The sequence below is a fragment of the Sitophilus oryzae genome, unplaced genomic scaffold (assembly GCF_002938485.1).
Source record: "Sitophilus oryzae breed Bouriz unplaced genomic scaffold, Soryzae_2.0 scaffold_85_pilon_pilon, whole genome shotgun sequence".
In the NCBI taxonomy this organism is placed as follows: Eukaryota; Metazoa; Arthropoda; class Insecta; order Coleoptera; family Curculionidae; genus Sitophilus; species Sitophilus oryzae.
Window position 1 is genome coordinate 3476711 of NW_022147483.1, and position 22340 is coordinate 3499050.

The 22340-nt window shown below is 32.1% G+C and overlaps 1 protein-coding gene across 2 annotated transcripts in view; it reads left to right on the plus strand.

The window, feature by feature from the left end:
- The first annotated feature begins 1653 nt into the window (after positions 1 to 1653).
- Positions 1654 to 22340, plus strand: part of LOC115890076 — an 80513-nt gene continuing 59826 nt past the window's right edge. The window contains exon 1 of one of the 2 annotated variants that reach the window (XM_030910203.1): positions 1654 to 1934. The gene's annotated coding sequence lies outside the window, so the exon portion shown is untranslated. The remainder of the gene's footprint in view (positions 1935 to 22340) is intronic. The other variant, XM_030910202.1, reaches the window with a different exon arrangement.

Sequence of the window (22340 nt, forward strand, 5' to 3'; positions counted from 1 at the left end):
AAATAGATTGGTATGGGACGTCATCTGCTTTTCTTCTGTCATCGTCTGTCGAAATCTTACCTGAGAAAAAAAAACAGAGTATAATAGACAAAATAATACAGATATATGCAACTTTATACAAAATAAATAATTATAAAAAACTTCGAACCTGGAAAAAAAGGGATAAATGGGATGGAGCTGCGATTGCAAATTGCAGTGACAAATCGCAACTGTAGTACCATTGGTTGTCTAAAAATCCAAAGTAATAAGAAGAAAATCCAAAATAAAAAGTTTAACTAGATTTTTTTTAAAATTAATAATTTAAGAGTTATCAACAGAAAATTTGATTTTTTGTTTGGGACACCCTAAAGGACTTAAAAGTACCTTTCCAAAAATATAGCACACTTCATATTTTGTTATAAAATATAGAATTTTTCAGAAGTTTGTCACTTTTTTCTAGTAGGTTTTGGACCCCTTGTTGATGATCTGTCCCTAATGAAACTCGAAAACATATTTTTTCAGCAAGACGGGGCACCGCCCCAGAACGCTGAAGTTATCAGCAAATTTTTGCAGCCAATAATTTGAGAATTACAGTTGAGGGTTGGAACCTTTGGTGTTACACAGCAAAATAAAAACACTAAATCACCACAATACACCAAAACACTTTTACTTTTACACTGGACGCGCGTTTCGCTAACCATGTTAGCATCATCAGCAGATGATTAATAATTCAATATAAACTAATGAGTGAGTTTATAATCATCTGCTGATGATGCTAACATGGTTAGCGAAACGCGCGTCCAGTGTAAAAGTAAAAGTGTTTTGGTGTATTGTGGTGAATTAGTGTTTTTATTTTGCTGAATTTGAGAAACTACTCGAGAATTGGAATCATCCGATTATTCCCAACACTAAGCGGACTATACTCCCAACTAGTAGTGGGAACTATCGAAACATTCGATAGTTGCAATTCATTCGAATAATTCGATAGCTAGTAAAAAACATTCGTTGAAAACCATTCGAATAAAAATTATCGAATAGATGCGTCATATGCCTTGAAATATTGTATTCTAGTAATTCGGCAGCAAAAACCATTCATTTATAAAATTCATTCATTTATAAAATTCATTCATTTATTCGTCAGGATCCATTATAATAAAATATTAACTGGATTTTAGTTGTCGCCCGGCGACGTAGGTTTCTTTCCGAGAAACCCGACAGGCGGTCGGTGGCAATGCTATGAAAGAAGCCGGCATCTTACAATCGTCAATTAAAAAAAAATACTATTTTAGTATTTTAAATATTTTAATAAACGCAAAAATAGCACAGTATTTATAAGGTGAAGTTATAAAAATTTGGAAGAACTAATAATGCACTGACGCACACAAAAGTCAAACGAAAACTAAATTTAATTTATCAAAAGCATTCGATAGTCGTAGTTCAACGATAACCATTTAGTTGCACGGCGAGGTTGTCACATCTGCTTTAGTATACAAATGAATGAATGATTTTATTCGAATAAAACCATTCGATAGTTGAAATCATTCATTCAGTAACCATTCGATAGTCTAATTCATTCGATAGTTCCCATCGCTACTCCCAACCCTGGTTTCAGTACACAACGTTACCAACAAAGCACATCCTTGAGCGCAGAGCAGAGAGCAGAGCGAATAGTTTAGGAGCCTGAGCGCTGCTGGACCTATCCGAACCTCAGCGGACGACAAACAGCGCGGTCTAGAGAGAAGCGAGAGGTTTCTGTCAGCGATATCGTCGCCCATCATCAGACAGAAGCAGGTCCTGGACGTGGTAGTACCATCTCTCGTGAGACACTAGTACATCGTTTTGCGTACTATCAGTCAGTGTTTTTTTCTCTTTGAAGGGAAATTAGTCGGGTCGTCGGTGGTTTACGTAATAGTTGTGATCGGGGTTGTGATTTTGGAGTTGTGTCCTACATAAAGGTAAGTTTAGTGTGTTATTTTTCCTACTATATCCAGATTTTTTTTTTATTTGAGATACTCACTATAATGTTCTTTATAAGATTTTTTTTCAGAAAATATATAAGTAGCTCGTTCAGTAGTCTATAATATATTTTTATAATACTATTTTTATACAGGAGTCGCTCGTTTTAAGAGGGGGTTACATTGTTTGAAAACACTGCGTATATTGAAACAAATTTTTTATTACATAAACTATTACAGATGGGGGTTGGAACCTTTAGTGTTACAACAGCAAAATAAAACACTAACATGGTTAGCGAAACGCGCGTCCAGAGCATAGTTAAAAGTGTTGTATTGGTGTATTCTGGTGAATTAGTGTTTTATTTTGCTTTATAAACAACATTATAAATGCATATATACCGGGTGCGTCTCAAAAGTGGCTCACCCCTATAACTTTTTTATTTTTTTCAGATAAAAACACGAGATTTGGTATGTTAGTATATGACATAAATTAGGATTGATTGACATATTCAATTGTTTTTGATCACTTCCTGTTTCATCGGAAATGACTACAACTTTTGATTTTTAAATGGCACCCTCGGTATTTTTTTAGTTTATTCGATAGAAAATTACATTCTGAATAGAATGACATAACCAATACGGGAACTAGGATCGGAGTGTTTGGGCCGAGAGCTAATTACTCCGAACCAATGGGCACTTACCCTAGTATCCTACAGGCAGAAATCTACGCTATCGAGAGATGCGTACAACTTATCTTAGATAGGAACTATCGGAAATAAGAAATAGCCATCTTATCTGATAGTCCAGCAGCGTTAAAGGCGATCAACTCAGTATCAATCAATTCGAAATTGGTCAAAGAATGCATAGAGAAGCTGAATAAATTAGGCAAAGAAAACAAAGTCCTCCTACACTGGGTGTCTGCTCACCAAGGGATAGAAGGCAATGAAAAAGCAAATAATCTAGCTAGGAAAGGAGCGAACACTCCACTAACTGGACCAGAACCGTTCTGCTTTCCAAGTGGTAACCAACTCAAGGCGGAACTCAAGAACTTGGAAGATTCCATCCGCAACCTGGAATGGAAATCTTGCAATGGTCTAAGACACTCGAAGAAGTTTCTGAGGGCTTATGATCAAGAAAAATCACAGATCTTCCTGGGTCTGAGTAAGAACAATCTTCGGATTGTCACGGGGTTTTTAACAGGACACTGTCTCCTCAATGAACATCTCAGTAGATTGAAACTAAGAAGAAAGGACGAAGGCAGATTTTGTGGGGAAGATGGGGAAACACCAGTACACCTCATCACTGAGTGCGCCGAGACGACAACCATTCGTGCCATGAATTTTGGTACGACTGATATTGGAGATGGAGAACTACCCTCTATAAAACCGTCCCAGATACTGGCTTTTATCAAAGCCCTGAGACTGTATGATGAGTTATGATTCAAGAAAGGGGGACACAATGGTTCTGTAAGGTCGAAGTGATTAACCCCCCTCCCACTCATTCTAAATTCTAAATTCTAGAATGACATATCATACGTCAACTTTTGACATTCTCGCTTAATAAAAAATCGTATTTTAAAATTCAATCTAGAGTGCCATGGCTATGTTAAAAACACTAATTCTTAATCAAGAAGCCTGGAAAAAATAGATTTTATCGTCTAATGTTTTTAGTGTCTTGTCCTGGCCAGTTAGAAAATGCTCGAAACGTATTTTTAAACATATCTCTTTTTTTTCAAATGAAACGAGGGTGGCTCGTTAGCATATTTGGAAAAAGCATTTTTTTACCAATAATTTTATACCACACACTTGACATTTCGAGTCAAATTTTCGTTACGAACCGCAAGTTATAATTTCAAATAAATCATATGCGAAAATGTCAAAAGTTGACATATGATATGTCATTCTATTCAGAGTGTCATTTTCTATCGAATATACTAAAAAAATACCCAAGGTGTCATTTAAAAATTGAAAGTTGTAGTCATTTCCGGTAAAACAGGAAGTGACAGAAAACAATTGAATACGTCAATCAATCCTAATTTATGTCACATACTAACATACCAAATCTCGTTTTTAACTCAAATAATAAAAAAGTTTTAGGGGACCACTTTTGAGACGCACCCGGTATATTTTATGAAGAACATTTCTAAAAGTATGTATAGTTCATGTCAAATAAACTTTTAGTCGCGTGATTAAGCTTGACAGGCACAATGTTGCCCACTTTTACATATTTTCTTTTAATCAAAGTATTTTAAGAAACAAAAATAAATTAATTATAAATATCTAAACAGTTATTATTTACATCAACAAAACTCACCTTCTTAACAGTACACATAGGGACATAAATGGCCATTATACTACCGTTTTCCCGTTCATAATATTCTAATAAACTTGCGATGAGTTTCTTTACGGCTATTAAACTATTTTGTACTCACTTCGCACTAAAAAAAGATTCTAAAAAGAATAATGTTCGACTGCAAGGTCTGCTAGTAAATATTTTTAGGCTTTAAGTATCACAACACTATCTATTTAAACCAAAAACTCGTAATACAAAACTAAAGTCCTAAACGAATGACAATATCAAGAAATAAATAAATAAATGCGGCAACTTGACATTTTTTACAGCAAAGCTACCACCTGAATCTCCAGCGGGACATTTAAATTCTAATTAGTCAGCACGGCGCCGAAAATGTTCATGGTTGGCAACAATGAATTTAAAAATCGCGTCCTCGATTATGTAACTAAAAGTTTAATTGATATCAGATACATATATATTACTAGTTTTCATAAAATGAAATCAATGGAGATTTCATTGATGTCATTTTATATGATATCACATGATCATCTGCAAAGTTTCAAATAAAATTCAAATGTGTCAATCGAACGTCAAACAGAAATGTCAAAGATGGGGGATTAAAAAAAGCAAAGAAAAAAAGAGCGCTTAAATTATGGAGAGTGTAGAGATAAGGAGAAATATCTCTTATGGGACTTTATTTCAAAAAGTTGTCACAAAAATGGGAAGAATAAGGGTTCACCAAATGACCACAGTGGCGCTAAAGACGCATAAATCTAAAAAATGAAAAGTAACAGTAACCATACATAAGAGAACAAAAGTCACATACCCAAAAGAGCTTTGTTTTTATTTTTTAGAATATAAAAAAAATATTTTTTATATTCTAAAGTAAACTTTGGATAAACTATATTACAATGGTTATTAGTTGTTCAGCTTTCAAGTGTAAAAGCAGCAGCGATAAGGAAGAGCCAGGAGTTACGTTTCATAGGTAAATAAACAGTCCACTCCAACTTTTTAGCGTTTTCTTATTGAATTCGATAATTATTCTTCAATTTCAATTAACATCTATATGTACTTGATATGTGCTATACGTCGATAATACTTTTGTACCTTTTGTTAACATTTTAATACGTTTTTTTCGTAATTAATTAGTATGATACACCATAGGCGTAATCAAAACAATTATCAAAAAATATAAATATTGCTTCAAACAGCTAGGTTAAGAAAAATATGTGCCACGGCACTGTTTGGTGACATCGGCACAATTTGCTCTCGGGTGTTATTTGTCCTTGGATTCTTTAGTCATTGGAGTTTGCTCAAAGAGTTTGCTTAATTTAGGCGCTACTGATTAAAAAAGCATAGATCTTTAAAGCATGAAAACATAGATAACACTATACTCCTTCCTTAAGAGTCTATTACGCTGTAATTGGAATTTTAAATTAGGTCTTTATTTTCGAGAAAATTTAGTCCAAACATAAAGAATATTTTGTTGATGTTTGATCATCAAAATCTTAAAAATAAAGAAGTTGTCTAAAAATGTGCTACAATACGGATATAGTAAAATCCTTTATCTTTAATTTCCTTCTTAATTTGTGTAAAAATACCTAGCCAGTTTCACATAAAACGTTAAATGCCGAACGCTTATTTTGCTACTTTTTTGGACTAGCGAAATGGACTCTTAATCTTTTTATTCAAAGGATTTAGCTAATTTATTTTGACAAGCTCCAACCTTATGAAAATTTCATTATTAATTTTGAGATATCTTTTAAAATATTCTAGCCGTATTTCTGGGTCTCCCAGATCCCTAGAATTTATTTTACGGAATTTTTCAGTGGTATAACGTAATTTAGAGCAATTTACTCTAAAGACCTTAAGCTCTTATTTGCAGCCCAGGCATATTTTTCAGTGTTACGAGGTGGAAATTGCATATTCCTAAAATTTATTCCATCTAAACTTTTTTTTTGTTTTAGTATACACGATGCGTGTTAAATAAGTGCAAATATTTTTAATGATAGTACATTTCAACCCCAGAAATACGTCTATGAGATCTATTGTGTCTCCGTTTCTTGACAAAAGCCAGTATCTGACGGTTTTACAGAGGTTAGTTCTCCATCTCCGATATATCCCATAATATTTTAAAAACGTGACAGCATCGGAAGAAGATTAAAATTAGAGGAACAAATTACAGAAAAAATTCGGTTGCTGTCAAATTTTTTCCAAAAAAAAATATTTTTTTTTTAAATTTTCGAACTTGAATAATTCGGTTATTTTGGACTTATTTGAAAAACGGTAAAGAGAAACTATGTTTCCTTGATCGAACCAGTAGAACAATCAGAACATGAATTTATAAAACGTGCATTTCAAATTATGAAGGCTGTATTTCTCATTATTTTAAAATGAAATATATCCATCAGACATTTTTTCTTCTACAGTAACTTGACGTCCTTTAATGTTATTTGGGTCTTTAAAAGTAGTAATTTGATACACTTTAATTTGCTTTAACCCCTAAGGGTAAATTGATCCTAGTCTGCTAGCACTCACTGCTTTATAGCGTCTTTACAAACGTATTAAATAATTACTAGCTTTAAATGGCAATAACTCTTTTAATTTAAATAGAACACCCTGTATATTTTATGAGAATCAGATGCACAATTTAATTGTCTATCAAATTGTATTATACCATTTTTTACGTATCTCTTCAAGTTTTTCTAGAAAATGCATTTTCTTGTAATTTCGACCTCATTTATCAATATACCCATGGAATATTGACATTTTAAATTATTTTTAAATATATAACACATTTTTAAAGAGTATTGATACTAATATTGTAGATATAGTTTGTTTATTTCATTAAAAAATCAAAAAAAAATGTTTAAATATTTGTTAAAGAAGACCAATTAATATGATTCCAGTATTCAAATTACATTAATTGACTGTTTGCGTCATAGGTTCGCGTTGATTAATAATAATTGCTCCAAATACTAAAAATCTTAGTTTTGTATGTGTATTAAGCCGGGTCTCCACCAAAGCGACATATGTCGACGACATTTCATCAACTTTTGTTACTATTTTCATAAATATTGCCGAGAAATATAGATCGTACCTACCAAATAAATATTGTTCATCGACTTCATTTTTCTACTAAAGAGCGAAAGTTTATTTAGTGTTTATCAACGTCGTTTTTGGATACGTCCTAGCCTCCGGAAGAGAAATTTATATAGTGGTAGTGACTTGCTCACTGATCTTTGTACAGATGACTGTTAAATCCGTTTCACAATGAAATAAGAAGTAGTTTTCAAGGATTTTCTAAGAATGAGTTCAACTGACTTTGAATCATTGCTCCAAATGATTGGTCCCAGGATTTGTAAAATGGACAGAATGACAATGTGGTAAAAAGTAACACATTAAAAATTTTATTTCATTTTTTGGCGAATGCTTATTTACAACAGAGACGTTCATTTCCATAACTTATTATTATATTGACTTCCGATTGAAATCCACATTTATTTAGAATAATTTATTAACAAACACAATTAAGTATGTAATTAATTAATATTTGGGCGGACATAATGGTGGTATATTTAAATAATGATATTTAAACAATATAAAATGTCAATATTCCATGGGTATATTAAATATTATAATATAAAAATATTTATATATAAATGAGATCTAAATTATAAAAAAATGCATTTTCTACTCGATTTTCTACGAAAACTTGAAGGGATAGGTAAAAAATGGTATGAAACAATTTGATAAACAATTAAATTGTGCATCTGATTCTCCTGAAATATACAGGGTGTTCTATTTAAATTAAATAAGTTATTGCCGTTTAAAGCTGGAAATTATTTAAAATAAATTTTTAGACACTCTGTATGAGGTAGTAGTAGTTTGATTATTGCAACACAATAACCGATCAATAAATAAACTTCAGTAAATATTTAGTATTAAAAACTTTGATAACCTTGGAAAAATGAAGCTTTAAAATTTTTACTGCAATTTCACAAAATTGAAAATATTTCAAAAACGGTAAGGTTTAAGTGTGATAAACCTTATTCAAATTTACCTTTATTTTAATAGTAGAAACTAAAAATGTAATAATATACAGGGTGTTCCATTTAAAAAAAATACAACTTTGATATTTTTGATTTATTTGGGACAATATTTTTAAATTGTAGCTCTAATAGTCCTTCAATGAACCCAAAACTTACAATTTGTAAAACTCTAATCGTTTAGCTACAATACTCCGTCTCGTATGTGGTGAACAATCCTGTATATTGAACTTTAAGAAGATGAAAATTTTGATCAGTGTAATATAATGTTTTTTTCACAACAAACATTATAAGAATGGGGGATTTCATTTGCTAAAGAAAGAGTTTAAAATATAACAGCTCTCATTTTCCTAGCTTAGAGTTTTGCGGTTTTCTTTTTACAGCATTTTTCGGCGCTGGAAAGTAATTTAGACCAATTTAATAAAACCTAGAGCAGCGAAAATAAGAGTCTTAAAACCTTTTTGTGCTCTTCTAGGTAACATTTTTCAACATTACGACTTTAAAATTTAATTTTTGCAGGAAAATATAGTCCATAAAGATATTTTTTTCTTTTTTATAATTATATACAGCGTTGAGTACAACGTTGACCTTTTTGTACCAATAAATGTACTGTATCTTTTATGTTTATCTCTATTAAACTTTTTAATTATGGAAACTGTTTAATACATACTCAAATCACCCTGCATATTAAACCAATAATTAATAAAACGTGCATTTTTTATTACTTGTATCTCAAAAACTGTATTTCTCATTACTTTAAAATGAAATATATTTATCAGACATTCTTTTTCTTCTTTCACAGTAACTTGACGCTCTTTATCGTTGGGTCTTTACAGTAATTTGATACACTTTAACCACGGCTTTAACCCTTAAGGGTAAATTGATCCTAGTCTGCTAGCACTCACTGCTTTAGAGCGTCTTTATTCTATACAAGCGTATTCTTTTACGTATTTTTTTTGTATGAGAGAAAAATATTATTTGAAATCAGTGTAACAGAGACTGCACTGTTTTTATATTAAAAAAAGTCAAAGTCACTGAAAAAATACATTTTTTCCATAGCAACTGTAAAAATTACCTTATATGTATCAAAAATTACAGCTGAGGGTTGGAACCTTTGGTGTTACACAGCAAAATAAAAACACTAAATCACCACAATACACCAAAACACTTTTACTTTTACACTGGACGCGCGTTTCGCTAACCATTTTAGCATCATCAGCAGATGATTATAAACTAAAATACAATCTACAAGTTGAGCGTTTATATACTCGCTCAGTGGGAACCGAGTGGGCGTGGCAAAATCTAGCCAACCGAGTCAGAGCCCACTGAGCGTAACAGTTAGATTTCCGCCACTAGAGTAGTAGGAACAAAGAACTTGACGGAATTGGACCGTTGTCTCTGATCATACTATCTTTACATTTATTAATTCTGATACTTTCATATGCATCTAATTGCCTGTAATTTGAGACTTGTTTAATTAATTTTAAATTATTAAGATCTATACAATGTTCTTTATCAACAATATGTTCGGCAACGCAAGATTTATCCGGTCTACCATATCTTATCTGAGCTAAATGTTCTTTAAATCTAGTTAATGTTGATCTTCTAGTTTGCCCAACATATTTCTGATTACAATCTTAACAAGAAATTTCATAAATACCCGACCTTTCCAGTGGAGGTGTTTTATCCTTTGGATTACCTAATAAATTGTTGTAATTTATTATTAGCACTATACGCAAGTTTATAATTGACATTGTTAAAAATTCCTTTTAGACCACGGGATAACTCTCTATCAAACGGTATCGAAAAATATTTAGACGTATCTTTCTCCACTTGAAAAGTCGAATTTTCAGAAATCATTAACCTATATCTACGTTTTCTAATTAATTTATCAACTAGTGAAGATGAATATCCATTACACTCAGCTACATTCCTAATGTAATCTTTTTCTATTTCATATCTTTCGTTGGAAAGTGGGAAACTAAGTAATCTATGAACTAAGAAATTTTAACTAGCCATTTTATGTTCAACACTATGATGTGATTCTTTAGGAATATATCTGCGTGTGGTCGTATTTTTCCTATAGATATCAAATTCCAGGCAATTATTAGTATTTCTAATAACTAATACATCTAGAAATGGTAATCTCTCGTTGTTCTCAATTTCATGCGTGAATTTAATGGAAGGAAAACGATTATTTAACTTAGAAATAAAATTATTTATGGTGTCTGAATGTGTGTCAAAAACAGCAAAAATATCATCCACATACCTAAACCATACTCTTGGAAAATACTCAAACTGATTCTTAGCCTCCACTTCAAACCTGCTCATGAATAAATTAGCCAAAAATGGAGACAATGGATTACCCATTGCTGCACCTTCCCGCTGTTCAAAAAAGTTGTTATTAAATTGAAAACAATTTTGTTTCATACATAACGATGTAAGCTCAATATATTCAATCACAGTTTTGTTTTCGAGACCATTTGCTTTCAGTAATTCCTTCAAGTAGTATTATTTTTAACTGAGAAAGAAGGTTCATGATCAGGTAAATTTTCGAACTCCGTTGATAACCATTTTGCCAAATTATAAGTCGGAGAACCTACAGCCGAAACAATTGGGCGCATAGACTTCTCCGGTTTATGAATTTTTGGCAAAGCATACAATTTTGGTAATGAGGGATTGGATACTTGCAATTTCTTTTTGCGAGTTTTTTTACAGCTCTATTTATTTGTCATATTACATAGAAACCAACGCCAATCCAGCACAATATTTTTTTACTCGTAATAAATTTCTTGAAATAATAATTTCTGAATATTTTTTAAAACGGAACTCGCTACTGAAAAAAATATTGTTTTATACACGACGATAAAATTGCATTATCGTCTCCTCAATTTTGTTTTAACTGAGTTTTGCTGTCTTAACACTGCTGTCTTAATGACGCGTCAAATGAACCAATGAGATTTGTACAAAATACAAACAGCTGTCAATTTTGAATTTTGTGCCAATCTTATTGGTCCTTTTAACGTGTCGCTCGACAATACGTTCTGAGAACGGGGCAATTATGTGCAAAATTGTATGGTGAATGTCATTGATCGTCATTTTCAACATAAAAAAGCATCTAAAATATAATTTTTTCAATTCTAAATTACATTTTATAAATAACGCTTCAAGCATTTGATAAAAAATACTATACTAGTCTCTCAAAAATGGAAAATGTAGTATTTAAATGCTGTAAACTCATTAAAATTCGGATAAAAATATATTTAACTACGTCCAGCTCTCAAGTTTATTGACTGTGAGTGTCAGAGAGTGATAAGAGACAAATTTAGAGTGATAAGAACACGATAAATACAAAATTAGCGAGCAATGTAGCCCAAACAAGATAATCTAAAATAAAAACACATCAATATAAATTTGTATTAAATATCAATAAAATTTTGTATTTTTCGATTTTTTTTTGGAATGGATTTATATGGGGTTACATTATGTTGTGTTTTGTAGCATTTTACTTTAACATATCGAAGATAGATTTCTAAACATCTGCTACGAACCTTAAAACCAACAAAACATCCTTCCAGAGGTCGATTTATTTTAAGAAAGCGCGAGAGAAAGACAGAATGCCTTTTTGGACTGAAGAAAGAATATTTACGATGCCATTTACCAAGCGTCACTAAAAATCTTTAAGATAGCTATATCTCACTAGCAGATAGTTTAATAAATATTGGTGTACAGTACGTTTGTCCGTTCTGTAGCTACGGGGTATCCGTGAGAGGGGAAACGATATTCTCTCGATGTTTTTCGTAAAAAATTAGATGACGCGTCCCATCAATAAAAATTCGACAAATTTGCAAGTAGCCAATAAAATGAGTGGGCGGAGCGATTTGCGGTGACGTACTCGTCAAGTCGACGTATAAAATGTAATGCTGTTTATTTAAATGTTTTTTGTCCGCATTCCTTTCATAGACACAGATCCAGCAGACGTACAGTATAGTCTGTGAAACGAATAACTTTGAATTTGACAGTTCCCGCGGGCTTTTCTAGTGTATATTTTATTAGGTTAGCAACTTGCGGCCATGCTGATGCAATGCCGTCTCTAATAGAACAGCCTCCCAGCGAGATTTATGACTATTTTTTTTTATATGACACAACACTGATGAAGGCTATAAACGTTAGCTATAACGTTTTTTTTAACAAAACAAAATAATGAAAAACCACATAAAAACTTAATCAGCTTTTTTCCCGAACCCAAATCCCAACAAAATCAAAAATTTGAGAATAATTTTACATATAAAATGACAGCGATCTTTATTTCATAGCCATCGCTGACGCCTTTTTTTCTATGATATTGTATTATTTGCAAATATAATTTTTCGAACATTGATGCTTGCAAAATATACATATAAATTTTGTGAATGCAAATAATAATATATCACTATTAGTAGATATTGAATGTTTTTTGTTAAATTAAATCGATTTTCAAACCCCAAAATTTAAAATATATTTTACAATTTACCCATTATCTTATGTACCTATTCATTATTTGTATATTGTGAAGCATTTGCTGCATTTGTATGGTTCATAGTTTATTTGCCAAAGTATTTATTACGATAAATAGGTATATATAGTGTATTTATTAACTGTATATTATGTATGTTTCATGTAAACTATATCGTTTTTAAAATACAAACCAAAAATACGAGGAATAATTATGTTTGCTATGTATTCTACAACATATTTATTAATCCGTGATATCTAACTAGCGTGACGTCATAAATCTCGCTCCGAGGCTGTTCTATTAGAGACGGCATTGGTCTGATATTTAGAAATGTCAAAGGTTGATGACATTTAACTTTTGTCAATTATGACATTTCGTGTTGATTTTTGCAAGAAGAGGAAGAACTGTCACTTGTTTTATTATTTTCCTTTTCTATTTCACGAAATTAAAAAGAGTTACCTGTCTGATTCGTTCAGGCACTCATTTTAAAGAATATCAGTAACTTTTTGGATAGAGGGATTTTATATTTGCCATGTTGGTAAAAAATAACGGTCAAAATTCAAAGTTATTCATTTTATAGACTATAGAGGGTGTCCGTCCCATTTCGGTTGAATTCATACGGTATCTCGGTTATTAGTAAAGATGCGATTTGCACAAACCTGTACCACTTTTCCGTCAAACGAAAGATATAAATAAAATGTTCATAGTCCTCTTCGTTCCTGAGCTACAGGGTCTTTTCGAAAATTTTGCATTTTGGGACAGTCCCCGTATCTCCGTGATTGTGGGTGATATCGAAAAGGTGAAAACTGATTCTTGTAGAACTTTTTACGTAGAATACAGTGGCGTAGTTTGTTTTTCTACGAAAAAAATATTTTTGAAAATATGAACTAAATTATGTTTTTTTCAAATGGAACACCCTGTATATTTATAAATCATATGATCTGTCTTGTTATGATCTTCTCAGAAATATATATAACTCTATATTTATTTTCACTTTTTACTCCAATATTTAAAATAAATATATTACTTTCTTATTAGTAGGTCGTGATAAATAACAAAAAAATCAAAATGGTATTTAGTAAAATACCTACACATATTAAAATTTGTTTACTAAAATTAAAATGTTTATTTGGAATTGATATATTTTACTTTTGCACTGTTAGCAATGAATCTCTGAATATACCGGGTGCGTCTCAAAAGTGGCTCAACCCTATAACTTTTTTATTTTTTTTCAGATAAAACAACGAGATTTGGTATGTTAATATATGACATAAATTAGGATTGATTGACATATTCAATTATTTTCGGTCACTTCCGGTTTCACAACTACTGACTACAACTTTTGATTTTTAAATAGCACCCTCTGTATTTTTTTACTTTATTCGATAGAAAATGACACTCTGAATAGAATGGCATATCATATATATCAACTTTTGACATTTTCGCATATGGTTTACTTGAAATTGTAACCTGCAGTTCATAACGACAATTTGACCCAAAATACCAAGTGTGTGGTATCAAATTGTTACGTTTTTCGTCGGTTCCGTGTGGATAGAAAGTCACAATTTATTTAAACACTATTTATTTAACACTAATTAACAAAAACAATAACGATAAAAGACTTAAAGAACTATTTACAAACGATTTATAACTAAGAATTTATTTTGAATTTTAGCGCGTTAACTGCACTCGTCTATTTATAACTGCCCTCTCCAGGCCACAGCCGCGGGCTTTTATATCTACAGCTAAAGATCTCTAGAATAGTCCATAGATCGTTAGGTGCATAGAGAAGGTTTCGATTGTTCTCGTATGTACTACTCCATTCCAGTCGAACTCGATTCTTCTCGAATCTTCGAATGAATCATTACGGTGTCTATTCTTTAATGCGATGTTAAGGTCATCCGAGGGCGGGCTATATGTGGTTAGGTTAGGTCGAGTCCACACCGGTCCGCAACAAAATTATTCGTAAAAAAATGCTTTTTCCAAATATGCTAATGAACCACCCTCGTTTCATTTGAAAAAATTGAGATATGATTAAAAATAGGGTTTGGGCATCTTTTAACCGGCCGGGACAGGACACTAAAAACATTAGACGATCAAATCTATTTTTCCAAGGCTCCTTGATTAAGAATTAGTGTTGTGTAACACAGCAATGGCACTCTAGATTGAAATCTAAAATACAATTTGTTTTTGAGCGGATATGTCAAAAGTTGACACACGATATGTCATTCGATTCAGAGTGTCATTGTTTATCGAATAAAGTAAAAAAATACCGAGGGTGCCATTTAAAAATCAAAAGTTGTAGTCATTTCCGGTGAATCAGGAAGTGACCGAAAACAATTGAATACGTCAATCAATCCTAATTTATGTCATATACTAATATACCAAATGTCGTTTTTTTATCTGAAAAAATAAAAAAGTTATAGGGGGTGAGCCACTTTTGAGACGCATCCAGTATTTTTCTTTTTTTTATAACGGAATTTATTATAACGGGATGGATTGGCAAATATTTAAAAGCTTGTCATTGCCTTGTTTGCCTAGTGTAGGTAGCCATATGTACAAAAAAGTTTTTTTTAATTTTTTAGAAAAATTAAAAAGATGCTCTAAAATTGTTATAGTCACGTAGCTTCTATCTTTTAAGGACGTTAACTTAAAAATCGTTATATCTGACTCATTTTTGTCCTTCTTTGTTCTAATTCAATGGATATAGTAAAAGTCTACGATCTTAAATGATTTTTAAGATCCTGTTAAGTACGCCAATGTGAGATAAAAGACATTTCTCTTTATTTTGGCGCACTAGGGATTCTCTTTAATTATATCTATCTCGGAAGATGTTCTTTTTGAATAGTTTGAGATGTCGCAGTCGCGTTTACAACAGGCTGATTTATTCGTTCTTATTCTTTTTCCTTTTATGGTTTTCTTTTCAAGATTCATTTCCATTTCAAATCGGCCGAACAAAGCAAACAATAGAATCTGGGAATTTGTATGCAAATGTCCGGGAATTTTCTTTAAACATCTTGTTTATTTTCGACGACAGCCTAATAATAAATTTCCATTTATTCTCGAAAAATTCAAATTAACTGATGTAATAATTCGGTATATAGGGTATTTTTGAATAAGTGTCCAATAGTTTATTGATACAATAACAAGGCGCTGTTCTGTGCTGGAAACACTGCGACCTGTAAGGTCTATTGTGTGTCCCTTTTTTATGTCTGTGTTAAGGTGCGTATTCACTTGCAACAAAACACTCCGAACAAACCGAACGCGCCACGCACTCCAAACAATCTGCAACAAAACATTTTCCGGGAGCCGAGCGCTCTGAACGACCTGCAACAAAACATTTTGCGCGGAGCGTTCCGCCCAGGTGGATGACACTTCTTCATAGATAAATGAAACAAGTTTAGATTGGAAAGTGCCCATAAGGACAATGTAAACACTATTTGGCGCTATTCTTGCAACGGTCGCGACCCAAAACTTTTGAAAATTTCGGAGCGGCTCGGCTTTTTCCGGAATTATATCGCCAAATATTGAATATTCAAATTTATTATTATTTTCGTTTAATTTTATAAATAAAAGACAGTGTTTTGCATACAAGAAACTTTATTTTATATAAGGACGCATGTATGAAATACCTATGAAACATTGGAAACCGACGTTATGCCACGATCCATAGCCACGATCCACGATGGTTTTTGCAGTTCACAGCACAGCTTTTTAAGTTTTTAATGCAACTTTTTCGCAATTATCACCCGTTGGAGTAAATAAAACTTGAATTAAGCTCACAAGATAGCAATTATTACTTTGAAAATTGACGCTATAAACACTTTTCGGAATTTCTTGAGAGCGGTTTGGATTTTGAAAGATTATTATGATTTTTGAAGATTCTGACTTTGACAAGAGAAAATTATTTCTGTTTTTGTTTGCCGTTGTTCTTAGCGACCGCTATAGCAGCGCCAGATCGCGTATAACGGTCGCGACCCAAAATAATTTCGCGACCCAAAATTTTTACGGGCTTTCCAATCTAAACTTGTTGCATTTATCTATGCACTTCTTATGGGAGAATTGGCAATGGTTGAAAACTTGACTACAAGCGATTTTCTAGGAATCTTCCTTATCGATAAATTATTGACAAGAGTGACAGATAAAGCCTTGACGTTCTTTCAGTATTCCAGTTCATCTTTTTTTCTTTCTAAAGTGTGCGTTGAAAGGAGACAAAAACAATTTTTGGTGACCCATAATTTGTTATTCGAACTCCACTTTTCTCCTTGTCGGGTCGTTGACGTTGACTTGTCGCCATTTTATTTCTTTTGTTTACACGCTGCATTTTGCTTTGCAAATTTAATACATAAATTATTTAGGCAAATATATAGGTTTTTAATAAAACTCCTCGGACTAACGTGTAGGTAAGTGTTGATAATTTTTTTTTCATCTTAACATGCTCATTGTCGTTCTCCTGATTTTAGGTGACAGAAAAGGATCATCAAATCAAATTGAATTTTATATTTTCCTTCCTATTTATCCTTCCTAAATATCAACGAGATGAGCCATCGGAAGAAAGGGACCATAGTACAAAACAGAAAGGTGATCTTTTTTCTTTCCACTTCGGATATTGAAATTATTATATACTGTAGTCGTGTTCGGCATTATGCTCTGAGAAATATAGATAAACAAAGAACAACAGATATAAAGCATCCCAGAGGAAAAGAGAGGCAATACCTGTATGTACTCTCTCTGATATTTGTGAAAGTTACAGCAAAGTATTGTTGTAAATGTCATCTTTTTGATCGACCTGAAAACTTCGAGCAAAAAGATGACACTTTCAACAATACCCTGACAGATATCAGAGACGATACAGGTTTTTCCTCTCTTTTCCCCTGGAATACTTTTAATTTATTATTCTTTGTTTATCTAGATTTCTCAGAGCACTATGAACGAACTCAGCTTGTATGTTTGAAATAATCGTCCAGTTGGCTTAAAAATGATGATCGAAGACATTTCCCATATAATTTTACTTTCAAAATTATGATATATCTTTTATTTCTAAGCCATCTATGACGCCATTTTTTTCAGTTTTGTTATAATTAATTTTGTCTCTTGATCTACTTGTAACATTATTTTTTTAATTTTATTAATTTATTGTGGTGAAATTAATTTCTGTTGTATATTTGATATTGATATTAAACATATTTTTAAACAATGGTGTATTTTTTGTGTTTTTGTGTATGTCATAATTAAAAATAAATGAAGAAATAAAATTTTTTATTTTTTAAACTTCCCGCCATGCGTGACAATTTAGTCCGTAGTTCCTACAAGCGAAATTGGGGGCGCTAGTAGCAGTAGACTTGTCAACAGTGTCAAATTTAAACGTCAATTTCACTTTCCAATATTTAGCAAGGCGCTCGCACTTCTTCTTGTGTATGTGTTTTGTGGTTCCGCCTGTGTGCGGTGTTCGCTGCGTTCCCACCGGTAATCAGTGTGTGAATCAGTGTTAGTGTGTTTGTCGATAAGGATGCATCTGATATTACCATAGCCGCTGGTGCTTTTTTGATTATAGAGGCATTAGCGGGTAACAAAAAAGAGAAAAAAAGGAAAGGACGAAAAATGTGGGCAAGACGCCTCTTTTTGCGCCGTCAATATAATATGGCCTTACTTAGTGACCTAGATTATATGCATAAGAAGAATTTAATTAATTTAATAATTAACTATTAATTTAATGAAATAGGCCGCCTTTCAAAATCATCAATTAACTCTAAACACTTTTCTCTATTCCACTCTATAGCTAGGTACAGTTTGAAAACATCCCAAACACAACGAACGTTCAAAACTGCCGTATCCACTGAACACCGGCCAACGAACAAATTCTTTTGACCAAATCCAGTTTACCGACAAGCTTCGGAAAATGTTTGGCGCGTTCGGTTCGGTTCGGTTCGGCGCAACGTACTGACTACATAAACTTGGTTCGTTCGGAGTGTTTTGTTGCAAGTGAATACCCACCTTTACAGTAAAAGTTGGAAATCAGTGATTGTTAACAATTACTAGTAAAAGCTCACATTCACTGATTTGCTAAAACTACGCCAGTAAAAGTTCAGCATATATTTTTGAAACCAACTTTTATTAGTGAATGGTGGGCATTCCCTGGACGATAGCAGTGAGTTTGAAAGATTCAGTTAGCCTGGATGCCACATGTTGTGAAATATAAAGATAAGTTGAACAATAGGCAATATAAGGATAACATTAAATTGGGCTAAACGTTGGCAACGTTGACAGACATCTGGCGTAAATTCGCTTTATTTTTTGTGGTTATGTATAATTGTTTTGTTATCGTTGTAAAAAGTGCTGTGCGATATTTTCCCTATGGAAGAAATTTTCTGTGAAAAATTAAGGTAAACTAGGTACTCGCAAGAATATAAATGGAATGTAATAGTGCTAGTTTTTCATTTTTGCAATATAACGAAGTCATAGCAAAAGTTAAGCGTGTAAGAGAACAATATAATTAAGCAACCTAGTGACTATGAATTTATTAAACGTTTTAATATGTTTGAAGAAACGAATAATTCCTGTTGAAGAAAATTCGGACATACCTACTTTATTTTGTCCACGATGAAGAACATTATTAAAAAAACCTTGTACAATAAGTAATCTTATGTTTAATTGTTTTGTATGCTTTACAATGTTTACTATATTTTCCCCTTTAAATATTTAGAAGGTTATGTCGTTATTTTCTATAATTTTTAATAAATATTCTAAAGAAGTAAATTGTAATTTTAAGATATATGGATCAGCTTGAATATTGAGGCGATCCAGTATTCTTAAAAGTTTTATTTATTCTAACTTCCACCAACATTCTTCCTCACCACACTCATCCAGTACATAGAATAACTTTTACTGGCAACATTTAGTAAATGTTACTTTCACTAGTGAAAGTTAGAAATTACTAGGAAAAGTCGACAAATCTCTTTAAAATGCCACATTCACTGGTCCAATGCGTAATTGCTAGCATTTCCTAGTGAATGTTAACAATAACTGAATTTTCGACTTTCACTGTAACATCTGCACCAACTGTCCTATTCCTGTATCCTGCACCAACTTGTGCAGGTTCTTGATAGGATGGGAGCATAGTTCCTTGCTTCGCTGTTTCAGGATCTTTATCGAAGAGTCTGCAGCACAGACTTCCTTGATACAGGTTGAGCTTGTTCAGGGAGCAGTTGACAGCCATATGTCCTGTTAAGAGTCCTGTTATAATCCGCACTTTATTGCTAAGCAGTTCCTTCGTGGTTTTAGAATTAGGTCCTTGGATAAAGGCCTTCCTGGCTGTGTCCCTCTCTGCTTCTCCAGTGGACATTCTGCTTTTCCCTGATCCCATTGCCTGGAAACTTATATGGTGAAATTTTGATAAAATAATTTAGTACACACTAAAAACACGGTATGTCGCTAGTGGTAGGAAAAATAATTTTTAGAGGTTACTAGTTTATTTGGTTGCCTGTGTTATGCATATACAGGGTGTTTCCTAATTAATCTAAAAATTAAAAAATCGTTAGAAAACGAATTAAGGCGGGCTCTTAATAAGTATATTTATTTTTTTCTCGACAACCGTTTGATGAACAAGAAAAACGCAAAAGATCAATTTTGTTGAAAAAGGATGGCCAGTCAAGAAAAAAATATATTTTCTTTAAAAAAGCAGTGGTGTACCATTTATGTTAAGCAAAAAAATCGATTTTTTTTTTAATTTTTAACACCCTGTAGATCAGAAAGGAAGTACTTTAGACCCAATGGTTATATAAAAATTGTTTTAATAACACATGAGGAATCACACCATAATTTTTTTAGACTAATTCGAAAACACCCTGTATATTGTCAACTTGACAATGACTGCTGATAAATCAAAAAATACCTTTTCAGTGAAAAAAGCCTGATTTTCGCAGGAAAAATTATGATTTTTATTATGATGAAGTTATTATGAATTATGAAGAATTTATGATGAAGAAATTAAATAATGAAGTTAAACTTCAAAATTAACAATTACTACCTGATAACAATTACTTAATAAGGTAAAACCAAAAAGCTACAAACTTTCTGTATGATTATTTTTAATTTTTACGTATGTTATGTTAATTTATGTTATGTTCTTTGAAATCAAAGAAACGATTGCCATACATTACTAACATCTACAGATGCATGAGCAATACATTTATTTTTGTTAGATTGTATTAACAAAGCCTCTTTTATTTTTCTTTTAGAGGTTATCGCTTCTTTCATTATAATTTTGGCGTTATTAAAATTTATTCTGTGCCCTGTGTCCTATGACTGCTGACAAATCTTAGATTTGTGAAAATCTCCCTTTCTTAAATAATCTTTATGTTCTTTAATTCTAACATTTAAGATCTAGATGTTTCACCAATGTAAAATTTATCACATTCACATGGTATTTTGTATATTGCATTTTTTGTTTGTTGTTCTGTATTCATTGGTTACTATTGTTTTATACATTTTAGCTTTACTGTACTTAATCTTAGACTAATATCTAAATATTATTTCAAATTACAACAATTTAAAGCGGATAAATTCAGTTTCTATCGATTTGAAGCAGTTAAAAGGTCGACGAATGAATTTTTCAAATAGATATAAATTGGCGCCAAAATTCTCAGACACAACTTTCAAATGTTTTCGTGCTTTGGCTTTATCTTTGACGTTCGTGGCACTCTTCCTGATTGGTGACCTATATGCTGTCGACAATCACCTTCAATAGGTCAGATAAGATCATCTAGTTTTAATTCAATTTACTAATAGTAATTTTATTTTTGGTTTTAGAATTATAGTTATTAAAATAATTTGTAGAATATGGCTATGCTTTAATTTCGTAGATGGTGCTTCTTTCTTAAGTTCTAGAATATATTAGGTACAATTTTATTGATCTGGAAAGGTCTCACTGGGTAGGCCAATATCTCATAAAGTATAATATATTATTCTAATCTAATAGGAAAAACCAAGACATTTTTCCTGTATTTCCCTACGTGAAAATTAATATACATCGCGAGTTTTCCTTGATTTATGTTTAAGCTTGCTGAGGGCAGACCTATCACTTTTTCTAAAACAGTTTCCGGAGTTTTTTTTTGACTCCTGACTGGAAAGTTTCTGCGAAAAACGCTATTTTCAGGTGGAAAATTGATATTTACGCGATTTTCTGACGGCTGAAAATAGGATGAAAAACGAACTACACCATGCACAGTAAAAACTTTGGGTTTAAGTATAAACTTGGAGAAGCCAGAGATCTTCGTTCGAAGTTATCCAGTATTTTTTATTATTTTTAAAGAGATTTTTTTTGGGTAATATAAAACAAATCAAAATTTATTTTATTAACTAAATATACTGGGTGTTTTTCAATAGTGGCTAAATAAAAAGTGGTTATAACTTTTTTGTTTTTTCATATTTTTAAGTCTGTCCTACACAATTTTATTGCTTAAAATATATCTTCTAATTTTCTAAAGAACTTGGCAACACTGGCCGACAATAGACCGTTTATAAATAAACTGCTCTTGATCTTTCGTACAATAGGTTAGAGCAGATATGGCG